A 27,451-nucleotide genomic window follows, 5' to 3' on the forward strand; every position below is an offset into this window, starting at 1 on the left:
CTTATCTTTAAGGTACATTTCATCGTTATGTACATTACTGGTGCTGAGGAATTTAATGTGATTTTTTCAGTTTGACACAGAACTGATAATGCATACTTTCCTTACAACCTCTCCTTTCCATGTGCCTGCTGGAAATTGTTTTTCATTGTTCATAAATCCAAGGCGTGTTTACACTGGAATACAGGAAAAGCTAAAGGAGAATGCTAGTGTGTAAGCCATAGTGGCTTTTTTTGGCTTTTGCTGTGAAGTGATAAATGATTCTTGGTCCCCCATGGGTTAGAGGGCACCAAACTTCAAATAACTACAACATCCGATAACAAAGTTTTTCTCCATCATTTGCAATCAAAACACCAAGAACACAGCCCTCTGGACCTCTCATCCTTCATGTTCAATTGTAAATCCTGATTAAATAGCTTGCAGGTGTCAGGATTAGAGTATATTCATTGGGAGCCTAAACATAGCACCAGCTGGGTTCCTCATTTGCCAGTTGTAGTTGCTTCTTTGTTTTGAAACTGTTGACAGTACAACTAAAAATATTCCTCTGGGTAGAGACAGAGTTAAATAACAAGCAGGATGAGTAAGAGAACAGCTGTAGATATTTTTCTGTGTTTAACATACCTGCCTTGTTGATTTATAGTAAGCCCTCCATATAATGTACATTCGGTGTAATCCAAAACATTTAACCTTTCGAGCTGGGGCTGTGATAAAGCTATCAAACACAGGAAAGGGTCTTGACAAGTCCTGTATTACCAGCCTTTTTCTCAAAGGAAAAGTGAAATATAGTTTCACCTCACTTTTAGTATACAACAACAAGCTGTATTATGCCTTATCAGTTGCTACCAACTAAGCTGTATGCCAGACATCTACATAAACAGCAGCATGGAGATGGAGAAGAAAAGACGCAACTTTGGCAAGTTCTCAAAATCTTGCTGTAGTGGGCGTCCAGTTGGTTTGAGCATGGCTTCCTTGAAGGGAAGTTCAGCTTTTTTAAAAACAGAACCAAAGTGAGTACGTGCTCAAAGAACAGAGAGGCCATTTTCACAATTAGTCCTTTGCACAAAAGCAAGCAGCATCCGCCAGCATGCAAGACCACCAGTTCAAATTCAAATCCTTTTTATTATGATTTTATAATGCAAGGGTACTCCACTGCCAGCACTGTTGTCTTAAGATGTAACACCAGGGTTGCAACTCATTTCTATCATTAACGAATTTCTACTGTTACTGCTATTTTGTCCAAAGCCATGTTCTCCTTAGAATTAAGTTCTGGCTACTTAGAAATCCCTAAAGTTTTCAAAGAGTTATTCATTTTGACTTCCTGTCCCAAACTCTTGAGTAAAACATTACTATGTTGTAATCCCAAAGGCCACTTCATTTCAGTGGGCAGTGAACCAAGTCATACGGAATAGATGTAAAGAGAGAGACATATGTGTACAAAAGACATTACTACTTTCCCTATAAAAGAGCAGAGGGAAAAATCTGAAAAATTTAATAGTCTTTTATTACATGGCACTGAAGCAAAAAAAAATTTTTGAGGGTTTCAGATAATCAGTCCAAGATAAGCTCAAACAAAATATTGACTACTTTACACATCTGTATTTATGAGGGGGGAGAATCATGAGTAGACATGGGCCAAATGGTCCCAAAGCAATTTGCACAGTAGTGAGGCACTCACCTCACTCATGACTAATTGAACTCACTTTTCCCAACATCAGGTCTCAGGAGAAATTCAAAGCACACTATAGCGTCTATCTTTAATACTGAGATTTTAACAAGTTAGCTTGCAATGCTGCTAGAGTTTTAAAGGCAAGTTCTTCCCAGTAAATAATATAACGAGAAAACACCGGCACTTAAGAGGATGCCACAGGGTTAATGCCAGGTTTTAAAAGACTTCAAAATGGATTTTACCCAGTTCACATGTCAGGAGGCACAGCACGGAATCAATTTACAGCAGGAGCCAAAGATCACAAATTTTAGGGGAGCCTGGGGACTGATTCCCCCAATCGGTGCCGTGGGGTGCACAGATGAAAGAGCAAACTTGTTTTTTTTCTTTAATGGTGACAGCGTATTCTGAAATTACGCACAGCAGGCAGGAGAAACCTGCATAGATTTCAAAAGATACTGCAGGTTTGTGTGCTGAAGGACACATTTAAGGTCCTAGTTAATGTGCTAGCCTTTCACCTCTGGAGGCCTGGGCTCAGATTTATCTAAGGTAAAATGAAGGAGAATTTGGGACTTCTATCTTCTTAACCCTTATTGGCCTTTAGTCCACATCACAGAAGTACAAACCAGTTATCAATCTTTGGCTCAAACTCTACTTTATGATTCTGAAGTCAACCTGAAATAATTAATCTAAATACTAATAACACAGTTCTGGGTTTCCACTGATTTAAACTAGACTTGCTGAATGAAAAGCCAAAATCCTGTTCTTGTTTCTATCAATGGAAACCTAGACCTGTACCAGTATTCAGGGAAACCACGCAGAGAAATTAAGTATAACACATAAGAGAATAAGACACCTACCCAGAATGCAAAGCAGACTTTTTTTCAGGTCTAGAATATTTGCTCAGAGCCTGCTTGGAATATGCCATGTTCTCTATTTTTCTTGTCATGCACAAATACTGTGTAAGTATACCTTCTAAAAATGTGTGCATACATTTGGCTTTTACTAATGCTGTTCTAGACAGAATTAGAGTTCAAGATGTGCCAGGCAATTTCAAACACTTCCAAGTGTTTTTCTTAATCTCATTTCAGAATTTCCAAGCAACAAAGTACTCACACCACTTCTGCAGCCCAGTTCCTCTCACTTTTAAGAATTTTCTTCCCAATGCATTCATTCTCTGTCCTAATCTTCATTCTACTCATGTGAATCAAATAATTTATGTGAAACCTTTCCTTTCTAGACCTACCAACTACAAATCTGAGGTTATACCTAACTCTTGTGTACTTTTATGCCCATCCTTATTATGTGTAAGATCTACATTTCAAAGATTTGCACTGCATAGGGTATATCATGAGTGGGTGTCTTACACAGTACTTTTTATGTAGAAGAGCCATTTCTCTTGCAGCATGCTCTGAGGATAATGATGGTATCTTTAATGTTATGTGCTATAGAAAGCTAGTCTGCATTCATAGGTCTCATATACAGGCTATTCTCTCTCACATCCATTGTGCTGTCAGATCTGTCAGCTGAAGCAACTACATCTAGCCTTTAGGCTGACCAATCTGTACCCTCTATCAAGGCCAAACAAACTTCTATTGCACTCAGGTACTTACTAGAGAAAGGTAACGATATTGAGTTTAGTTCCATGCTGATGCAGATGAGGCTGGGTACAAAACCCACTGGTCCTGTATATAAATTCAGTCATTAACAAAGTCATCTTGAATCTTCATCATCCTCTCTGGCAACGTATGGCCATTATTTCCTGCTAGTATAGACAGTATTTGTTGCAGGCTAACAATTTTTCTGTTAGCACGTTTCCTAAGGACAGACATAACTCCTTGTAGGATATGACATTCCTGAAAAGACATATACATTTTTTTGTTTGTTTTAAAACACAAGGTCATCTTAGGCAGAAGTTTATCCTTCCATTTGTCTTATTTTCTTTATTTTTACAATAAGCATAACCACCACAGTAACTAATATTCACTGTTGCTTTTATATATGAAAATGCACTTTCTTCTCATTGCATCTGGTTGCAGTTTCCCTCCGAAACAAATTTAACCACCAAATTATATTTAAAAAAAAAACCTCTTTACAGCTTTAAGTCTTCATTGTCTCCAGAGTAGCAGAAAGAGCTATGAATGATTATTTTAAAAAAAATCTAAATAGCTTTGCTTAAGCTTTCCTCTGCAACCATTACTTTTTAAGTCCCTCTGAAATTTAACTTTAAACAATGCATGCAGCGTTAAGCCTAAAAATACCTCAGCAATATTCTTTCCACCTTGGTTGCAGAAATATTTTGTAGGAAAACATGATTATCACCATTTCTGTTTACTCATCAGGAATGTTCCTCTTTTCCATGAAGGACTTTTGACTAAATTCCATTGATAATGAACTTATGAAGTCCTCAGCAGGTTGAGAGACTGTTATTAGAATCATTTTTATAACCACCGAGCCAAAAACTTGCTGTATATATTCGCTGGAGTCTCCCTTCCCTGTACTCACTCTTTCCAAGTTCATTCAGTAATCATGGGTATAAAGAAGCCCAGCATACACAGCTGTTTCAATATTGCTGGCTAAGAAGTCTGACATGAACATACAAGTTTGAAGTTTGGCAGTTGTTTGTGTTGCACATGTTGAACAATGTTTTGTCTGTACTTCAAGTGACAAACTGGTTTCAGAAACAGGTTTAACATGACAACATAAATAACGATGAAAAGGGCCACTTCTGTAAGGTAAATATCACATGCACATTATCAGAGCTCACACACATAGAAAAGTATGTCAAAAGAGAACAATTACACAACAGAAAGGACTCAGTGATGCCCAATCACTTATGTTAACAGGAAAGTTGTGTTATACAATCCCATGCAAAGGAAAAAAAGTTAACTGTGCTAAATATGACATATTACAATCTGACACAGTAGACAAGCCTCTAATACACAGAAACATGTAGAAATAAATACATTAGACTGAAGGACTGAACACAAAATGACAAAATACACCTTTGCACTGGAAGAGACAGTCATAAAAGACGCATTTTGCTAAAACTCTTTCTTGCTCTGGCTCATTTTCTTTGTTTTAGAAAGTGTCGTGGTTTAACCCCAGCCAGCAATTAAGCACCACGCAGCCGCTCGCTCACTCTCCCCCCGCCCAGTGGGATGGGGGAGAAAATCATGAAAAGAAGTAAAACTCATGGGATGAGATAAGAACTGTTTAATATAACAGAAAAGAAGAAACTAATAATGATAATTATAACACTAATAAAGTACAGCAGTAATGATAAAAGGATTGGAATGTACAAATGATGCACAGCGCAATTGCTCACCACCTGCCGATCGACGCCCAGTTAGTCCCCAAGCCGCGATCCCCCCACCCCCATTCCCCCCAGTTTATATACTAGATATGAGATCACATGGTATGGAATACCCCCTTGGCCACTTTGGGTCAGCTGCCCTGGCTTGTCCTGTGCCAACTTCTTGTGCCCCTCCAGCTTTCTCGCTGGCTGAGCATCAGAAGCTGAAAAATCCTTGACTTTAGACTAAACATCAATTAGCAACAACCAAAAACATCAGCGTTATCAACATTCTTCTCATACTGAACTCAAAACATAGCACTGTACCAGCTACTAGGAAGACAATTAACTCTATCCCAGCCGAAACCAGGACAAAAAGAAAAAACAAATCCTTATCAGTTCATTTGAGATCTCAAGTTTTTTCTAAACAGGACAGGTGAGTGAAGCAAGGAAAACAGTGCACAGTGCCTGAGTTACAGTTTACAAGATGACAGCCTGAGCCACACTGCACAGCAAACAGTCTGGCCAGAACATACGGAAAACAGAATCTTTCTCTTTATAGGTTTCCTGCAGGTATGAACAACCAAATAACTTGAATGTCATCTCCTGTGATCAGATACAATATATGTTCATTCATTCACACAAAGCTGAAGTGATGTATGTGAGGCATTACTTTGTCAGCTTTTCTTCAATACAGTTCTATGCCTACATATGAAGAAATATATTTCCCCAAATGGCAATGTCTTCATTCTGTTCTAATGCAATAACTGAGGATAGAAACTATGCGAAAAATATGAGTAAATTTTATTTTAATTGGTGTTTCAACTTTGTTTTCTTATTGACATAAATTAAGTGTATAACGTATTCTTTCTTCGAAAGACAAGTAATCTGATCTGTTCATACTGAACTGCATGCATGTAATATATGCAAGTTGTGTGTATATGTGTAAACAGAGAGGAATAAAAAAAACCCTGCACGTCTTGTATACACAGTTGGTCAAACAAATCATTTGCCGATTTGAAGCTTAGATATCATCACTAAAATACCGTCAATGCCATTAAAGTCTTTTCAGGCAGCTGAAGTATGATGGACAGTCTTCTGTCAGAGTTGTCTGGATTTTGTTTGTCTATCCATAGAGGCTAGCACAATGGTGTTCCAAGGTAAATTATGGAACAACCTTCAACTCCACTTACTTTAAAGGGGACTTGCTTGGTTTCTAGCAAACAGAGAGATTAGCCTGAAGCATGGCCACCACAAGCAAAGCATAAAGGCATTAATTTAACTTTAAACACTTGAATGGGGCTTTTGAGATTCCTAATCAGCCTGTTGCTCCTGTTCTATCATTCATTTTGAAGATACATTCATTTTGTTCATGGATGATACTCAACACCACCTGGGACAGCACTTTAGCTCTACCACATGCAGATGTTAAATTTGCATAAGACACCTAGCTATATGCACCCTGCATTCCATGCCTCACAATTTGCACCTCACTTTTGTACCCAGACCACAACAGCAGAGTTGTTTGTTGAAACTAAAGTATACTAGCAGGAAACAGCATCAATTAAAAGATGCATTGTTAAAAAAAAAACAAACCACACATGGTGGCCTATAAGTGATACTGCCTGTAACTGTTAGGTTATCACTGATTTCTTATGCCAGCTAAAGCAAGAAAACTTGAAAACTGTAAATCGGTTGTTCATGGGAAATAGCACTCAACAGAGATCAAAATGACTATTCAACAGGAATCTAAAAAAGCTACCAGAAATGCCAATTTATACATTTTAGAAAGTATTTGGCATGGTACAAACTGTAGTTTAATACTAACAAAAACACCACCCTTGCATAAAAAAGGATGATTTTTCAGCATACATTTTCATAGAGCACATGAATTCCATACACTTTTATTCATTAAGTAAAATAAATTTGAGATCAAGACATACAGACTGAAACTAATACAGCTATCTTGGTGACATACATCAATTTAGGGTTTTGTCTTACATGGGCAAATTATTCCCAACCAATACAGGTAATTGTTTTCAGAATAATTATTTTCTGAATGAGTTGCTGCCATATGTTCTACAAATTCTGCTTTGGTACTCCTAAACATTTCCTAAAAGATGGGACTCCTGCAAATTCCTCCTAGTCACAAAAAACAACCCTCCTATACCATCTCAAATATTTAAATCAGCAAGAACTAATTATGAAATTATGTTTAGCAGAACTTTATGCCTGATCTACCATTAAGTATTTTCATCAAATATGATGGCTAATTTTACTCTAAGTAATAAAAAGCTCTTTCATGTAGTGTAATTTAAAATGACCACATTTTTCAGCAAATGAAACGACATGTTGTCAATGAAATTTAAGCAACCTCAGGAGTACCATAGAGGTTTGACTAAATAATGATCAGATGAAAAATTAGTTGGTTAAGTCTTACCAAGGATGTCCACACATTAGAGTTAAGTCTGCACTGAAATGCTGCATAAACATATACTTCTTTAGGGTTTCCTTTTTTGCTTTTCTTTTTTTTTTTTAAGTGAGTGTTTTTCATTTGGAGATTATATCATGAACAGATGTAGGATAATGTTAATAGTCCCTTCTGGAAACATTAATCACAAGGTTTTACTTATTATTTGGTGTCAGCATTTAAAAGTTAAAGCATTTCCAGAACTGTCACTGTTGAAAAATTCCTTTTGCTTAAAGCTAAATTACAAAACAGTAATTTATTTTACAGTCCCAGCATCTTTTTTAAGGCATATATAGGAAGGAAAATCAGGCAATGCCCTGTTCTCATGGCAACAGTGTAGACTGACAGTAGTAAGCCTCTTTCTACTTTAGGAAGAGGACTGAAAACCCAACTTTACCAAACTTTTAAAATGTTTGGGCAAATTTAAGTCTCCACAGAAGAGATTTTGGTTGTCAGCATGATACTCATATGATGCTTTCAAAGGTGGATTTCCCATTTCCAGCTCACTGAGCAAACATTAACCAGAATCAAAATAAAAGCAGGCTAGAGCCTTGTTACCAAAGAGACCTCAACTTCTCTTCCATTTATATTCCCACATATACAACATTGTGCAGGTGAAGCAGACTGCTACTACTTCAAAATACTTGTTAATGTATGTGCAGAAATGTCCCACTAACTATATTCAAAACACCTAAGAAAGCAACCAAAACAAGTCCATATCCTTCTATTCCCAGGTAATGACCTTGTTGGTTAGTTCAATGTCCTGGAACGCAGGAACTCTGCATTACTCTTCCAGTTCAAGATTTGCTATGTATCACCCTGGACAGGTTCAGCAAAGAGCTTACATGCACTTTTGTATTTGGGCTCTTGGGGGGGGGGGGGCAAGCCTGTCCTTAAAGCATCAATGAAATGTAATCAAACACGGCAGCACAGTCTCAGCATCCCCAAAATCATTCTCCATTCACATTTGACCAAGGTGAAAGTTAACTGTTTCACATGAGACTTACCTAAGGTTTTAAAGCAAGCAGGTAAAAGAAAAACTATTCACTTGTTTAAACGGTGCTATATTTGTCAGGATTTAGGGGCTAAGAACTTTACTATAACATCCTCCATTACCTCTTCCCTTTTAGAATATACAGGATGAACATCAAATAAACTCCTTCCGGAGATGCCTGTCTCTCTTCCCCACTGACTCTAGAATTGAATCAGCTTCAACTAAGCACCAAGTTTTTACAGTGAAATGAGACTATTTAGCTATTCTTACATCTTTAGTTCTGAAATTTCAGCCTTAATCCTCCTCTGCCTAACTCCACTAATTGGTCCTTTAGATCTTGTCTGGCACCTCTGGAGAACAATAGCGAAGGGCTAAAGTAAAGATGGAACTGCTTTTGCTTCCACGCTCAGTAAAAGAGACCACATCTTGCAGTCTGTACAGAAAAGTGGCTTAAGCCTGCTCCCTGGCAAACTGATATCTCTATTTAGTTTCCACAGTATAATTTTCAAAAACGTCTGTGTGAAAATGCAAGCACGTGCACCAAGGATTATTTTGACACATGGTATCCATCATTTGGATTTACTAATTTTCCAAAATAAACTGTTTTGTCAGTTTCCTTGTGCATGTGAATTTTTGAGTAAAGGCAATGTGTAATGTTACAAGACACATTCATGTGCTGACCTTTCACAAAATCAAAATTGTTAGTAAAGCTAGGGTGGTGGGAAGCACTGCATTTTAGTTTTAGCCACAAGACTAAAACACCCAGATTTGAAAAGAGAAGCTGACTGGCACTAGCTTGTGGCCTAATTCTGCTACCTCACATGAGTGACCTGACTGAGGAAGCAGCATTAACGAAAGTTACTTGCATGACAAAATGTTTATGTAAGTAGATCCTTTCACAAAATTTATCTGCATATGACATGCACAAACCAGGCCTATGCAAGTAACAGTAACTAACTACAGCTTATTTCCAGATCTAATTCCAGGGGCTCTATGTTCCTTTAGTTTGGCACAGGTATTTCCACAGCACACACTCACAGAGCCAAGTTTTGTGTATTCCTTCCTATTCCTATAATCACAGCTTAACCTCTACTTTTAAGCAATATCCCCTATTACTTCCCATTCACAGGGTATTTATGCACGTTCAGTTTATTGACAGACTGAATTCTTCCTTACTTGACAAGATTTTTTTTTTTTTTAATGTTTTGTATTTCCAGTTAAATACTACACTGGATTTGAATGTATTTAGAAGCCAAAATTCCAACCTTTATAGATAACTACTGAGCAGCTATGGGACTCCATGAAACTTAACCATGGAAAGAGGAGTTACCAATGCAAGTCACTTACAGCTGCAGTGTGCTCCCCTACCAGGCTGCAGAACAATGTAGCTACAATTCTTCACTTGACTGGAGCCTCCCTTCTGGAAAGGGTTTATACCGCTGCATGCTTTTTCAAGAGAATTTGCATGAGATCAGTTTATATGCATTCTACTTTTACCAAACCATGGCTCACATTTTTACACAAAAGCTTTTTCACCACTCATGCATACTGTCTCATAAAATTGACCTCTATTCAAAAGAGCTCACAATAACACAGGTTTTTAAGCTGCACAATCTAAATTTTAGATACACTGAGTCAAAACTAACTTTTCTCCAGTTCAGACTGGTCTCCTAGCGGGAGGAAGCTTAAACAATCACATGCTCTATCCTTCTTTCTATCTGTCATTAAATTTAGAACCCATTCACTCATTTCAACTAAATGCAATGAAGGCAAAACAGCTATAACTCCGAGACCTGTTTTGTTACGGCAAACCTTTAAAAAGCCAGCCTTGTTCCTTCTCCTTTCACTTCCACCAAAGGCAGGAAGAAGCTTCAAAGGAGCAACAGCAGTCACCATCTTCAAAGCACCAGAGAACAGCAAATCTGTTTCATCAGGTCTCTGTTCCCTAGATCAACTTTAACTTCCCATTCCCAGCTGAGATACAGCCCAGGTCCTCAAGGCAGTGAAATCTAGTTTTGCCAGCAATGCTGAAAAGCCTTTAACTGGCAGCGAGTAATCCTGGTACCTCTCCATGAATTACATTAGCAGAGTAAAAATTCCTGCTTTGTGGACTCTTAACTTCCACTTTCCTACAGCTGCAGTGTTCAGAACAGCCAAGACACTCCGAGGGTCTGAAAACACATCTTGTTTATCTCAATTTCTGGGTACCCAACTCCAGACAACAACATTGGAACTGTCAAGGATCGTTATCAATTTAAGTCCCAGTTTAGAAAGTACTTCTGAAAACACAGTTACAGACAAAATAGCAACACTGAGCAGCTTTTAACTAAGAATCTTTTACAGAGCTAAATGAAACGCTTACACAGTCCTTGTGGCATGGTCTGGAGCTGCACTCATCCTTTCTTAGGAAGTGCTGTGGCTGCATAACCTGAGCTGTGCAAAGTCATTACTAGTGGAGATGTTCACTAATCCCATACCTTATTGCAGCTTCCAACTCCGATTCTTTTGGAAGATGTAAGGGAATACCTCTCCCTGTCTCCCTTCTCTCCCTTCGCACCCCCACCCTATATAAAAATCAATATATATTCACATATATATTGAAAAATATATATTCAATATATTCACATATTCAAAAAATCCAGACATTAAAAAAATAATAAAACTTTTCTTCCCCTTGAAGCACTGCTCCTGCCTTAAACAATATCAAGTAAAAGCACTTTTGTAAGGGGGAATAATCAATTTATCTTCTTAAAAGTATCTGTATACAGAAATAATGAAACGATCCTTGAACTGTACAATCAGCCTTTGTAGCAGAAGGAAGTTCATTCTGGAAGGACACAGAACTTCCCACCCACACAGCCCCAGAGTGTGCCGGTCAAGGACATCTGACTTTGTACCTATTGTATTACATGACTCAATAATAGGGGTTAGTGTTTTCAGTTTGCAGTTTCTGGCAGGATCCCCAAAGTAATTTTCAATTAAAAGGTTAAATGCTGGTACTTGTCAAATGTGAAGACATATAGTGCCGTAACAGTATCAAATAGCTTCCTTACAATTAAATTAATTTCATTGGGTATTTAAGTAGGGGTTGCAAATATTATGCCTTTAGGTAACTTGAAGAAATACCTAAATGAAGTGCAATCATTTTCTGTCACTACTGTGTCTTAAGTGGAATACAAGCCTGGCCTTCAAATCCTTTCAACTGAATGATTCAAATACATGTAGGTCCAACAAACATTTGAATATTTTTGTTTCCATTAATAGCCTGTTTTTGTTAAATTAGCTGTGTTCTTAAAAAACCAACATTTCTCTTTCCAGTGCTAGTCTGTTTCCCCCCCCAAATATGTAAACTAGGCATAAATGAAGAAATAGTGATGCTTCCAGGTAATCACACAAAGAATCAACAACTTTGACTAAGAAGAGGCAGTACTGAATAAATAAACCCCACCCCCCAGGTTAACCTTTCTCTAATCAAACTGTTAAATAGAGAATCATTTCTCTTTTATAGGTCCATAGAAAAAGGCTTAGGAAATAGAACACACCTGAAACAAGGAAAACAATAAATGATAGGTAACTTCTGGGAATTGAAGGCTCACTTTTACTCCCAGTGAACTTGAGAACAAGACTTTCATAATCTTCAAGACATATATGACTGGGCCTCTAATTCTTACATCTAATTTGATTGAGGAGTGAGAATTATGAAAATGTATGAAAGCATACTTAGCCAGAATTTTGAAGCAGTCTGGGCTAAGGCTCTGGCCTGGATTCACCAGATGAACTAACAAGGCTTTCATAAGTTTCCCTGGTTCTAATACTCCTGCAAGCACTTAACCTCTACATGTTTCAGTTTCCTCAGGTATAAAGGGACAATAATGATGCTTACCCTAATCTGAAATGTCCTTAGACATCTGTCGATGAAAACATTTCATAGTTATTTATAATTTAATTAATTTTCAAATCTGTTAAGTAAAATTATATTTTCAAATGCTGCTCCTGTTACCTTAGGAGGTCAATGCAAAGATCCTATACCTGGATCATTGTTTTAAGTGTTGCAGAATTTAAAAAAATGCGTGGAATTAAAACTTCAACTCAGCAAAGTCTCTACAAATGAACTCAATGTAAGTGATGGGATTATCCTTGCATTTAAAATGAAGCTTATACACAACTTATGTATTTAAATGCAGAAGTTCAGCTTGGCTGCAAGAAACATACTGCATACAGAAACAAAGAAAGAATAAATCTTAATTTTTCTGTGCAAGTATAGGTGACAACCCCCCCTCTCCTAGCCTTGTAACTTGTCCTCCATTCATCAGCTGGTGTGTTTATTTTTGCTATATGTGATGTGACTAGCAAAACTTAGGCAACGAAAACTTTTTAATCAAGTGAAGATCTTCTGAAGAAAAAAGAGGACCTGCTCCACTTCTCAAAATGCAAGGTCAAAAGTTATATACACACATTTAGAGCCCAGTTTCATTTAGTTAAGTTTACAACTAAGAAAAGGAAGCATTTCTTCATACAACCTGTGAAACCCATCGCCACATAGAGTTACTGAAATAAATAACATTTTGGCAGTAACAGAACAGAACTAGCTAAGTATATAACCATTAATAATCTATGTACTTATGCAGATTATAACTCTGTATCGCATCACACAGCCCACATGAGTAAATCAGGCAGAAGTTACTTCCATCTGATGTACAGCACTCTTACCCCCAGACAAAGCATTGCAGAAATGTGTTTTTATGCACTCACCTACCATCAGAGTATCAAGTTTTTCAACCAGTAGATATATGAGTTGTCCTGTATTTCACTACCTAGAACACAGAATCAGAAATTAGTCTCTTGCTATGAGGAGTTGTCCCTCCAGCCTCACGTTGTAAGACAGGAGTGCAGTAAAGATTAACAATAACTTGGAGTGAAACACATACATTGCTGTGGAGCAAGAGAGGTGGAAAAGTGGCAGAGATTTTTGAAGGATTAACTCGGCTCACCTCAATTTTATCAACTTCAGTGAAGGGCATTATCTTACACTTAACACAGAACAAAGACACAAGACTGAAAACAGTCCTACCTCTGCTAAACATCTCCCTAGAGACATGCCCTTCTCAAAAACTCTGAGCGCTTTCTTTGTACTCCTGGGAAATGCCTTGGGGAACTATGGGATATGTGGTCTTGACTTTAAAGTGCTAGCAGTATTTATTAGTAGTGGAAATGAGAAATGAGTTATTCCTACACTCCAAGGAATGAACAGGAAAATAGGGATAAAAAAGTAACTACATATTTGTTCCTGATTTGTTATTTATTTTCCTTGTTTATCTCCCTTCATTCTTTCTCTATAGAAGCAGAATATGTTCATTTCTCTTCCGCTTTCCAGGCTTGGTTAGAGAAATACAGTAAGTTTACATGAAGCTTAGAAGACAAACAAGTCAATGAAGCATACATCAGCAGAGGAGATGATACCTGAAACTTAAAGGAGACAGGGCAGTGAAGCTGCCCACATGGCTTCATCAGTGGAAGGCACAGCTGTTGACCAAACTTTGCACCGTCTTTAAAATGGTGAAAGGAAACAAGTCAAAACTATGGTAGCCTTTTCCATTCTGTCTCTACTACTTCCTATGTATGCCCAAGACTACTTTTTCTTTTTTTCAAGCAAAACCAAAAATCACAGCTAGGTTTCTTTCTCCCTTCCAGTGGAACAGTAAGCTTGCTTTGTCCATGGCCCCTGCTACACAGCCACAGTGGCTCTGCTTCTTTTAGCCTCAGAGCTCCTTCTAGGATGATGACCCCATGCTAGCCATGGGCAGATGCTTCAGCACTCACCCAGTGAGGCACTCTCTACATTGCTGCTATCAGTTTGGCAACTGGAGGTGGATTATAATGTCAATCAAACAGAAAGTTATTTGCATTCCTCACAGACTACCAGGAGGTTACCTGAAAGCTAAGTAATATCTGTAGTGATGTATATACCTCAAATGTCTGTCATTCCATGGTAACTTCTGTGTGTGCTCTTACACACCACTAACCGTCACAGGTATGAGTTAACTTGGCCTTCTCTCCTCTACCTGTAACTGCACCATGAAGTTCGTCTTACAGCAGAACCAGAGCACTGACAATGGCAGTTAACACAGCATACCTTGTGAACTGTGGTTTCCCTTTCATTTGTACCTCACAGTAACTAATTTTTGTACCCACCTGTCTTTAAGCATGTGAAGTACACCAGCAGCTGCCAAACTGAGGATAAAGCTATATTATATTGTTTTGTAAGACCATTCCAAAAGAAGAGAGACCACCTGTGTCAGGAGAAAAAGCTGGGGAAAGAAGCAAGCAAGTAAACATGAGAAAATGAGGGAAAGTGGAAAAACACGAACTGTTATAATCTGTATACACCAGGAGTTTGGGTCTGGTGAGAGAGAGTGAGAGAGTGGGAGAGAAAGAGAAGCTGAAGCTTAGGAAAGGGAGAGCAGTTTAGCAACAATATTTGAAAAGACCAAAAATGAGATAGGAAAAAAAAAAAAGGAAAGACTCAAGACTTAAGTAGAGATATCTTTTGAGCTTAGTAAGATAACTCTTCCAGAACCCTATGGCTTAGATTTAGAGCTTTTGGATTAAAATAGTTTTATTGGACTTAAGAGCAGAGTCAGCTTCTTAGCTCAGAAGGAAATTTCCATTCAGGAAGTTCATAATCGCAGCCTTCAGTACCAATCAAGAGAAGAAGATGGGATTGTTTTCACTTTTTTTAATTGCATGCGAAGTCAGTAGAAGGAAGGGCTGATTACTCCACACAGTTATAAACTGTGGGGTGCATCAGCCCTAACAGCACTACGTCCACGCTTTGTCCTAAACCATCAATAAAGAAGCCACAGTTAATGATGAGGTCACATTCAAAACTGCTAAATTCTTTATGGCCTTTTCCCATCATAGGACTATGGCACTAGAAAAGGATTTTTATGAGCTAGTCTGCAACTGCTTTGTCAAACCATTCAAAATAATCTAGTTCTTTCCATGTTTCATACAGATGGCTACAGCTTTCTCATTAAGATACAATCAGCTTACATTAATTTAAAAATAAGTTTTAAAGATATAGTCAGCTTTATCAAACTCTTATTCTATTTTCACATGTATACATTCCACTCACCTATTTTGTCAGGTTCAGATAGTTTAGTTCCATATCCAGTCAAACTTGATTCCTTCGGGGAAGCCTAAACAACTGTGTATTTAGCTCTCTGGGTTTATTTTGTCAACAGCTATGCTACTTACTTTTAATCCTTCTACTGCAATGTCCATTTTCTAGAGAACTGAAATTCAGTGAATCTACCATTACCTTTAAGCACCAAAGGTAAGACATTATTAAGGCCAACAGAGGATGAAATACAGCCTTAGGGAAATCAGCAATGTCAGATGTTCACTCAGCATCAGAAATTACATGGTTTCTGGTCTTTGCATCTTGAAAAGAAATAGTAGAAGTAGAGAATATGTAGAGAGAGCAGCTAAAGTGATCAATGGTTTCCAGCAGTTGACTTACAAGGGGAGAGCAAAAAAGTCTAGGATTTATCAATCTGGAGAGAAGATCAAAGGGGAATATAATCAGAGTTCGCAAAACAATGAAGGAAATGTGAAAAATGAATGTAGAAATTTTATTTACAAAAATCCTGCAATTTGGGTGCTATTAGGAGGCACTGAATTAACACCTAAACCAAAACAGATAAGGTACTTTACACAGCAGGCAGTACGCTTCCTGACCTTGCTGCCAGAGGAGGTGGCAAGGACAGAGTGTACCAGCAGGTTCAGAAAGGGATTATACAAATTCACGGACAATAGGTCCATAAGTGGATAATATACAATGATTATTGGTGGGCTGTACACACCGATATCCCTATATAACAACTGCAGATGATGGGGAGTCTAAGGAGAATAGACCACAGCAAGTGGTAAGGCTCATGTGCACTCCCTATAGTGTCTCCTGTTGCAATGGTTGCAGCCACAGAGCTCCTCTGATCCAGTAAGGCATTTCTTATTTTCTTATTTAGATGACCTTAAGAAAACAGTCACTTTATTTAACCATTCAGCAAGGAAATGTTACCTGACCTATGTACTAAAAACTTCACGATAGCTGCACACGTCAGATTATTTGTGAAACATGCAGCCAGATTAGGATGCTAGAGAAGAGCTGTGTGGAAATGTCAGAATGCATTAGCCTGCATTGTATATGGATGAGGAATGCATACATAAAAGAATGGTATTTCTGTATTTAATGTGGAAGATCTGATCAACAGTGTTACTCATGTTCATCTGGAGTACAGTGCACTGGTATATATATGAAGAGTTTTTCACAGTTCAGTAATTGTCCCAACTACAGAAGTCATACAAAATAAAAACTTCACATGGAAAACCATTATTGTGTCAAACCAGTATGCAAACTTTGAGATTGTGGGTTCTACAATTTTTTTTTTTGAGACATAACATTGAGAAAAACATCACCATCCTTCCTGTGAGTAATGAGCATAGCAAGTTCCCTGAACAAAAGCCCTTCTTTCAAGAGAAGTTCTCCTAAAACCACAAGGAGCATAGAAATATATCTTAAGTAATGCATCTTAAATTTTTCAGGATATATTACAAACACAGCTGCGCAAACGTTAGCATATGAAAAAAAGAATTTTAGCCAATTAGCACGTGAATCATCATTTAAAAGCCCCTTTGGTGTCATTTTTTGTTTCAGTCAGAAGAATTTAACTTTCATTTGCAAATATTCTGGGATATTTATTTTATGTTAATCCACTTTTCAAAAGTTTGAATCTACTTTACTTTCATTGAAAAAGATGTTTCTAAAATGAAACATCTGGCTAAAAGAAGAGGAGGAGTTTTGGCATTGCTGGGCTTTAAAAATCTTACATATATGAACCTATGGTGACATGCACATCAAAAGGAAAAAAAAAAAAAAAAAAAAAGGAGAAAAGCTGTCATGGACTTAATCCTGCCAGAAGGACAATTGTTTTTCTTCTGAAACAGAAGTATTACAGCAGCTTTTAGAGGATTTCAAAAGTACAACTTATCTTGACCAGAGAACATAAAACACTGATTGACGTCTATATAAATTTCCACACAGCATATTTCTTTTCATACACTGCTGCATTCTATTGTTATGAATGGGAAATACTTATGAAATATTCCTCTTTGAATACCATGTCATTCTGATTAGACCACGAATATGTTGACAATTTTATCAACAAGATTTTGGCTGTGTATAGATTAAGAGAGTCCTTTTAATAAGAAGAAAATTATTCTGGTTTCATGACACCTTCCTTCCTTGGGTGCTCTGAGATGGAAACAGATAAGAAGGGACTTTAGCAAATGTATTTTTGAGCAAGTTATAAACACAAGTTAAACTGGGAATGTCAAATATTTTCTTTATTGGGAAGTAAAAAGGCCTGGTCCATCTAAATGCATTAAGCGGAATAAGTAAGCCATTTGTACTATTAATTGGTGAAAAATGAATGTTATAAAAAATAAATTATAACAAAGCATATGAAAATCTGGAAATCCATGAAATTTGGAATAAATATTGGCACTGTGGAGCAGCTTCTAGCTCTGCACACTGATTTGCTAGTCTTTCAAGAGGGGTAATGACAGATGACATTTATTGCAGCTTTAATGCCTTCACTTCCAAAACCATAAGGATTTGTTACATTTTGTGGCCTCCTAGAAAGGGTATTTTTCTCTACAGCATCAAGGTTTGATCTACTACAGTGAAAATATCTTAAGGCATTACCGATTCTCAAGTTTAACCACTGAATCAAAAATAAAATTTCACGTAATTTCTACACACTCCTTAAAATGTTGCCATCCAAGTGCTAACCAAAGGGGAGTAACTTATGATTAAGCAAGAAATTATAAAGCTCCTCCATAAGACTTTTGGGTCATGCCATTAGCTTCATCCACAGAAAAGCATACTGTACTATTATAAAACTAGTTAGTTCTTCTCATTAGGTCTCACTATGCTTGTTCCAGAACCTGGCTCTTCTGTTAGTTAGAAATCTAAACTGCAGCTCAAATTTCCTCAAGGCCAGTTTATATTGATTTGTTTGTGTTTAATTTTTGTCTTTTAAATAGCACTGCTTTTCTGGCATTTTCTCCCATGGATATATTTATAAGTCATATCTCAGATTTCATTTTGCTAGGCTAAATAAACGATTGCCAATTTTGTTTCTTCTTGCAGATAAGCTTATCATTCCCATGATCCTGGTAACTCTTCTGTGGATTTGTTGTGGCTTGAGTTCCCTTTTTTCAACAAGGAAAATTGGAGTTGTACATGGTATTCAGATACAGCTTTATCATGCCTTGTCAGACACAAATACTTCCTTATTTCAACTGGGAAGATTTGGTCAATCTCAAGTTCCATTTGCCCTTTTGTACCTGGAACATATTGCTGGCTACTAGCTATCCTGTGATCACCTAATATACCCAGGTCTGTCCGTTCCTCCGTTATTTCCAAACAATGAGCTTCCAATTTATATCAGAAATTGTCAGTGATCCCAAAGTGCATGACCTTGCACTTCATTCCATTACTTTCAGCCTGTTCCTATTACTCCAAACCTAGAGGACATCCATTTCTTCCTGTAAGATATTCTTGCCCCTTCTGCATTAGCAATGGGTCCCAACTGTATATCATCATCAAATTTCCTCAACATTCTATGTCTTGTTATGCCAAAGTCATTAATAAAAGTATAAAACATATCCAGTCCCCTGACTGATCACCAAGGAACTTCATTTGTAACCTTCCTTCCTGCCCAGTACTTTCCCTTTCAACAGAACCCACTCTCCTCTCTCCTTCAAGCAGTTCCCTACCCGCAGTGCCTGTACAAATCCTCGCATCCTACAGTCTAACACTAGGAGTCCTCTGTTGCTCTCTAGCAAATGTTTTGCTGCAAAACATCTAGAACAGATATACTTTTTCTAGACAAGCTGTTGTTTTAAATACCTGTTTAATGGGCTATGATCTAACTTCGGCAAGCACATCTCACTTTTTTCTTTTTTTTTAAATCTCCATCTTTAATTATATTTTGTCTTTAACACTTGCTCTCAAGACTTGCAAGCACATTATATCCACTACAGGAGGGAGTATGGAGTGGCACACAGATTCAGATCCTGAACTGTATCTAGTCTTGAAGAATATTTTTAAATAATTTCTCTTTCTCATTGCTTTTCTACCAATGGATTGGAGGACAGAGTGTATGACATAGAGATTGTTCAATACTTTCTAATTCTAGATCATTTGTTTGACTGAGATCTTTACTAGAAAGAGACGACAGATATGAAAAAGCTTCTACACAGTGGGAAACAAAATAAAATAACACTTTAGTTGAAAAGAGATAACTTGAAGGAAATATGGTTCAACAGGGAATGACTAGTCATTATTTTTCACAATAAAAGAATAAAGTAGGACTACCATTTAAAATGATGTAAAACAAACAAAAGAATTTGTTGCCATAGGATATGTGAAAGTCAAAAGTAAGAATGCTTTATGAAAGGGATTTGATCAGTTCATGAAAGATAAATATGCCCATGTCTATTAAACACAATAACCCAGCACAAGATATTCTTAAGCTGCCAGTTTCCAAAAGTTTAGAGGGTCTATACCTGACCTTATAAGAAAAGGCCACTGCTGGTATTTCATTAAATGAATATCTGGTCTGACGCCGTGATTTTCGCTGTAAAACATGACTGGGTGGAACACCTAATACAGCTAATTCATTTAATGATCTCCAGTTATATCATCCATGGTGTTGAACAGAACTCAGGCCCCTTCATCAATACATAGGAAATATCCCTTAGAAATTAATGGAACATACTTCCCTACTCTATTCATCGACCCACACAAAATTCCAGAAGACTGTACAATCTTATTTTATCACGCTTCTCAACAATTTACTCAGCTCTCTGCTGAAGTGAACTTGGTCCCACATCCCTCTTACAGAGCACAGAAAGTGTTTCTTCCCTTTAACTTTTACATTATTTGAAATTGTGTAATAACAAAACATAAATAACTAGTCATGTATGGAAAACCATGAAGATCAATTCTACAGGAAACCTTAGCACTTTGATGTACTCAAGTGAAGCACCTCCCGTCCAATACAAACTGCATTTGACAGTATACCTGTAAGATCCAACACACTCTAGAAAGTTCAAATGCAGCCAAACATATGTTTCCTGCTGAAGCATATGACAAAGTCACAGCCCCCAGAAGGAGGCTGTGGGTGGAAGAGAGATGGGGGCTGAATAATTTTTCTCCCAAAATCAAGGAATTGTTTTGGCTTCTTCTTTGCTGAGGTAATTTTGTGTCTGCATAGATAATAATAAATAAATACATTGTAATCACTGTGGATTTCTGAGGCAACTGAAGCTATTTGGGCTCTTGGAGAAAGCAAGGCTGGGAAAATAAGCTGGCAATTTTTTTGGTGTGTCACATGCCCAACTTAAACAAGCTTAAATATAATTTCCCTTATTCATCTATACTTTAAAAAAAAAAAAAAAAAACCAACCACAGCTGGCATTAAACACATAGTGTGTGGGCAGCTATATTATGTGTGCAATTTGCAGACTTCAGAAGGAGCACTCACAGGCTGGTTACAACACTGACAAAGCAAATCCTACCCCAACTGATTCTCACACACCCTTGGCAATCAGTTCTCTTCCTGCTTATTTTTCTGCCTTAAATGAATGTTCCAAATCCTACACCACTAGCTACACCCTGCTGATTTTGTGTCATACTTATGAACACAATACAATCATTAGAGGGTTTCTCCAGATGAGCCACCACAGAAATAAACCTCAAATTTTATTTTGTTTTGTCTTTCCTGAAAGGAAAAGTTCTTGATGTGGCATCTTAATTTGGATATCTATTGACTGGTGTAGCAAGCTGTCTCTACCTCTAAGATCCCAGCTGCTTCCTCTACAGATGTTAAACTTTTTGGAGCTTCTATAGGAAAAGGCCAGGTTCAAAATATTGGGAAATAATACCATGATATTTCCTGAAGTGGACCTTATAAGGTCAATTCACCCTGGCGTGTCACCTTATGAATACTGTGATTTGCTGAAGTGATTTTCAAACTCTCATTAAAATAAGTGTTGTTGTTTCCTTAGCAATGCCTTTCCCTCCACAGGAACAGATTACTGGAAGCTACTAATGGTGCTATTTCAGTCCTAAGTTCCCACTTGTCTACAGCTTTGGCATATAAAAGGATATAAGGACCTGCTTTGGGACCCCTACCAACGTGCTACACAAGAAATACATACCTCAGTCTTCACACCGTTTTATTGCCAGCTTTTTGCCATTTCATCTGTACATTTACTTAGGTAGGCTTACTTAAATGAAAAAGATACAGTATGTAGCTTTTCCATTTTTAAGTTCTCCAAAGGACTCTAAATCTCGTCCTTGTCCCTAAGCCTTGCAGAGATAAGAGACAAGGGAAGGAGACACAAGGAACCCCAGCCATTTCAGTTACGAATGCACAGCTTTTGAGTGGTCAATGAATTGAATTTGCCCTGCCCCCAAACATAAATTACTGAAACCAGTCAGATCTTTCACATACAGTGAAAATAAAGTTTTGGCTGACTTAGCAGGAAGAGCTCAACAAATGGAGTGAACAGGACAAACACTTCTGTAATGATATGGGCAGCCTTATAGGACTCCACATTCAAAGCTGACAAAAAGATATTCTTAAGACAAAAACATTCTTATATCTTCCTTAGGGATATGGCACATCTCTAAGGATATCCAAGAACAAGGACCAAAAATTAATCTCTATTCACTTGCCGAACATGGCATTTCTCTGTTGCTAATGTTACAATCAGAGGTGCCAGTTTACTTAACAGAAAAGTACTTTATCTTAGTAACAGGACTGAATATTAACTACCACAACTACTACTTGAGGCCCACAAAATGAATGGGAGTGAGGATGTGTACCTTAGTGCCTAAAGACCAAACAACACCAGAACCCCTTCCTCTAAGTATTGCCAAAGCCTGTGTGTGCTGAAGCAGTTTAAGAGGACAGCACAAAGGGAGGGGATGGCACATACAAACAAGCGGAATGAGCAACATGAGACCACTTAGTCATGTTAGTTCTACATTTATGTATTTAATTTTCATGGGTAAGACAGTATGTCACTACCAGGAGCCTAGCTAGCTGTAGTGAAAATGGGTTGCCTTTAATTTCCCATTCTTGCTAAACAGAAGACCCAGAGCACTACAAATGCATATTTGCCCACCTATGAGATTTTGCAAGGTTTTAAGAGCCAGGAACAATATATTGCACAACATGGGTTATGCTGTGAAGTTCCAGCTTCCCTGAAGTCCACAGCAAAATTCCCATTGACTCAAGCAGAGCCAGGACTTCCTATCAGTTCCCAAGAGGTCAGCTGTGCTGAGAACTGTGAGCTGCGTGCATTGCAAAGAGCAAGTATCACCAACCCTTCAGCTTGCACTCACTCTTCTTGTGATCGTTTTTGCATGTGGTGGTTTTAGCTCTGCATGCTTTACAGATCAAGAAGCCACCACAGCATTCTGGTTTTGTTTTATTTATTTCACGCAATAATGAGGCACACTTAGTTTCTGTTTTCCAACCAAAAGTGCTGCAGGGATGGAAATCAGATAAAACCTCATAATTCATCTGGTTTCCCACCCCCACCACCTAGTTCTCTTTGTAATTACCCATTTGTTGCAGCTCAGTTACTAAAACTTTTCCCTGCTCCAAATAAGCTTCAAACCTTGTTTCTTCAGCTTCAGTTACACATTATCAACAGAGCTTAAACTGTTCTTGCCTTACTGATGCATGTATGAAATCCGAAGACAAATTTAGATTTGGATGAATTTCTGTCCCCATAAGGACAGTAGTTGACCATGGAAAGACAATGCAGTTCTTTGGCAGTACTGCTCCTGACAGCTACCACCATCAGGGCCCCTAGCCTCCACAGCCACATGGCAAAGAAGAGGAGACTAAGATAATCTGCATAAACAGATAGGGCCTGAGCTGTAGGAAATTTTGCAAGTTTGGTTTGCACAGGCTCTTGTGAATTTTTCCTTTAATTTTTCCATATACGTGTTTTTGCACCCCCTGAATTTCACTTTGAGTTTCAGGTTTGAACAAGAATGTTAAAAGCTCAAATTGAAACTCACTTGAAACCATCAGGTTTCATTTGCAAAACCGTAAATGGGCTTCAAGTCATTTGAAAGGTGCAAATTAAGGAATTTAAGTGAAACTTACAACAGACAGTTTTATATCTAAACACAGAGCAAAACTTGAAAGTAGGCAAGTTTTGTGTGGTTCTGTAAGACACATTTCATGCAGCAGTTCTCCTGGGCTTACTCTTGGTGTATGTGGAGAAATGTGCTCTCTGCACTCGCTTAAGATGTTGCAATACTCTAATATGCCAGATTATTTTTTCTTTAAACCTCTGCTTAATATCGCTCCTCCTTACTCTCTCTGGAGCAGAACCAGCACCAAGACCTTTGGGCAATGAACTTTTATAATAATTCCCCATAAATCTCTTCTCCTATTTTAGGACCTAAGGAGTTCCTTGCTCATGGTTATGCACCATCTGTCATTATCTACAGAGACTAAAATGCCAAGGATGGCCTTCAGCTGTCAGCTCTGCCCCTCTAAACAGGGTGTTACAGGATGTCTCATTCAGCATTTGCAGTCACAGGAGAGGGGAGATTCTTTCATTCAGAGCAGGGAATAGCCTCCACAGCTGCAGAACACAGGAGGCCCAGGGAACTTCCTAAGGCCAGCAGCTGTGGAAGCAAATTTTGGCTGGATTGGTCCATTATTGTTGATGTACATAAGGCCTGAAAATCAGTGTCAGGAAATAGTGCACATGCAGAAAGACTCATGGTCTTATTTTTCATATTTAGCTATGCAACTGCATAATAGTTAAACTTTGCTTTGATGTTATGCTCAATATTGTTAATATTAATAAAAACTTATGCCAGCTCTTCCGGTGAAGTCATATTTAAAGGAAAACTCAGACCTGCCACCACCTCCCTTTTCAACTAAACCAATCCACCGGTGCAGTAATCACGACTTGAAAAAGTTGTCACAAGCACCAAGTTAAACTAACTCAGACATCTCTTCTTTCATACTGTAGTATGTATGAAGTTGAGGACATTCAATTTTCACTCTTACTGTGACATAAGGGCCAACTACTTACCATCCTAAATTAGCCAGCAGTATAGCTGTATGCCCAATCTCATTGCAAAAGTTCAGCTTTCAGAAGGTTCCTAGGAGACCTACATGAAGACAATGAAACCTAACGCAGCATTCGGCACTATGCTTTTTTAGTACTTCTGGCTCTGTCATTATGCACAACCCTGAAGATGGGGAGATTTCCTGTCACTCTGTTGCCGAATTGCTTGAGTCTTCTTGTAAACTCTGGGCCAACTCATATTATTTTTGCACCTTGTTTCAACTCCAGTAATATAGAGGCAACTCTTGCCTAACTTCACAGAGACGTGTGTTTAGTTCATGACCTTCCGATATGCTCAGATGTAAATTCAGAACATTATTAGCAATACACATAACCCTAGAAAGGTCGAGGACATTTTCCCCAACACGTTCAGGCATACACTAGATATGATCCTTCCATTTCCTTCCAGTTTCAGTCTGAGGCGAAGGGGCAAAGACTGCCCTCCAAATCTAGCGTCTGCAAAGCAGCAGCAGATTTGGCGTTCCCTACTTCACACCCTGCAGAGCAAGCCAAAACCTAAGAAACAGACTTGCTCGACAGCTGAGTGACAGAGGCAGAAACAGATCCATTCAGCAAGGAGAGCCAAAGAAGGAGTCAGAAAGAAAGCCAAAGCTACCAGCTTCCTCATGCTGGCTATGCAAGTAAGAAAGGAACCCAGAAAAATGGAGGCAGCAGAGCAGGATTACACTGGGGTCATTTGGTTTAGCTCCCAAATGGCTGCTAACAGATGCCTCTAAGTAAAATTTGCTCCGCGTTGCTGCTGCCTCATCACCCTGGAGCCACATACCCCATGCTCAGTTTGGCAAACTGCTTCTCCTTGTCTGCTTCATCTACCCAGGCTGAGACCCAGACATCAATAGGCCCATGTGGGGGGCCCAAACTCCGCTGGCTGCCCTGTGTTTTGGACCCATCCCTAGAACGGGTAATTATTCCTTTAGCAGTGCTTGCCTGCCAGAGAGCATCTCCCAGCCCACCCCTGCGGAGTTATGAGAAAAGTGCAGCTGAGAAAAGGACTGATATAGAATGTGTCAACTGACAAGCAGAAAAGGATCAAAGACCACTTGATAAGCATAGGAACAGAGGATAGTGAGGCAGGAGAGGACACTGAAGGAGAGGACACCAAAAGGGACAGAGAATTTGGGGAACAAAAACATAAAAGGAATAGTATGCCATGGTGGCTCCCAACCTATGGGTTGAAGGCAACACATTGTAAATGTGCTTGTGACACAGGAACTGAAAATGTTTGGAGGAAGACATGGAAAACAAAGTACAATGTTGCCAGCAGTGTGGTACTTGTTCAGTGTTGTTGTCAATAAGCCAACACAGGTTGTGGAGCACAGCTCTCTATCTCCCTTAGGTAGAAGTTAAAATTACTCCACCTGATTCCCCTCCAATGTTTGTTTTTTTGGGTTTTTTTTTTTTTTGTGGCTGCATCTCTGGCTAGAGGAATTTGGCTCTGGAGCTGGCCAGCTCTAGCTGGCTACAGCATGTGTAGGCACACTCTGCAGCCAAGATAAAATGGTCACAGCCCATTTCCCTACAGACAAGCGAATACCGCACAAAATGTCCCCAACACTGCCTGTGGCTGAACTGGCCTCTAATTCTTAGTGCTGCTCATTTTGGTGCTCTCGCCAATGAGATGGTGACAGGCACGTGGAGAGATGCTCACTGCAGCTTTCTGGGCTGATCCTGTTTCTGAGGGTATGATCTTAACTTCCAAAAGTGCAAATCTGCCACACTTCACAAGTACCCAATATATCACAAAAAATTGAAGATTCCTGCTGGAGATCAGATGAAGGAAAAGACCCTTCTGTGAGAATCAGAAGATAATGGAATGTCTTCATTTCTAACCAAATAAACACTGGAATGTTTATTCTCTGGTCCCCATTTCATGTACATGATGTTTTTGAAATATTTCTGTTTATTTTGTAATATGCAGCAAAATGAATGCTCCTTACACACAGAAATAAACCACCCTTTTTCTCCCTGCCATACACACACACACAAAAAATTCTAGTAAGAAACTTCCTTCCACATCCTTCCTCTGTGGTTGTGAACTCCTCTAGGGCTGACAACTCCCAGCAGAGCCAACAGAACACTTGCCATTGCTTTCTGTCAGAACATGATTGTGCCCCTTTCTTGTAGCAGGCAGAGAGTTAATTGAACAGAGTAGGAGATGTATTGTAGGAGACAGGAGTAAATCAAATTATATGAAAACATTCCCACGGTTTTGATTTACTTCACAGAAAGAAGCAAAATATTAGACATCTTATATTACTTCACGTTTGCCTGGAGGGCAAATGTGAGGTAAATGTTCAGAAAATTCTAAAAATGTACCAATAAGCCCCTTGTACTCAAGTCCTGTATGACTTCTGCATTACTGAGAATACAATATTATTCTAAGATGCTGAATAGCAGTCTCTAATCCTGTTTCAGAGGGCAATAGATTCCACCGGTTTAGATGGGCTGTTCCTTTGCAAAACTGAAATTGGAAAACTAACTAAAATTGTAAACAGCACTCGAAGCAGTAAACTGGTCACGTTTGTAGTTTTGCTGACATCTACTGAGGGAAAGCGAAATTGCACATCTTGGCAATGGGATGAGGGGAGACTTGGCTGTTATTGTTTGCCATTTTAGTTTTCAGACACATTTTATGCATGTTTGCATATTTATTACTTACCTTGTATCAGTATTCACTTGCTTCATTTAAGGTCAGTGAGTCAACAGAGACGTTATAGGAAACGTTTAAGAGGAAATACAAGGGATATTCATGAGGCAGTATCCCTTATATAA

The 27,451-nt window shown here is 38.4% G+C and overlaps 1 long non-coding RNA gene across 2 annotated transcripts in view; it reads right to left on the reverse strand.

The window, feature by feature from the left end:
• Positions 1 to 27,451, reverse strand: part of LOC138688020 (uncharacterized) — a 131,372-nt gene that overhangs the window by 101,346 nt on the left and 2,575 nt on the right. For both annotated transcript variants that reach the window (XR_011327058.1, XR_011327057.1), the window contains exon 4: positions 13,172 to 13,233. This is a non-coding gene — a long non-coding RNA (uncharacterized lncRNA). The remainder of the gene's footprint in view (positions 1 to 13,171; positions 13,234 to 27,451) is intronic.

This window comes from Haliaeetus albicilla, chromosome 12 (assembly GCF_947461875.1).
Source record: "Haliaeetus albicilla chromosome 12, bHalAlb1.1, whole genome shotgun sequence".
In the NCBI taxonomy this organism is placed as follows: domain Eukaryota; kingdom Metazoa; phylum Chordata; class Aves; order Accipitriformes; family Accipitridae; genus Haliaeetus; species Haliaeetus albicilla.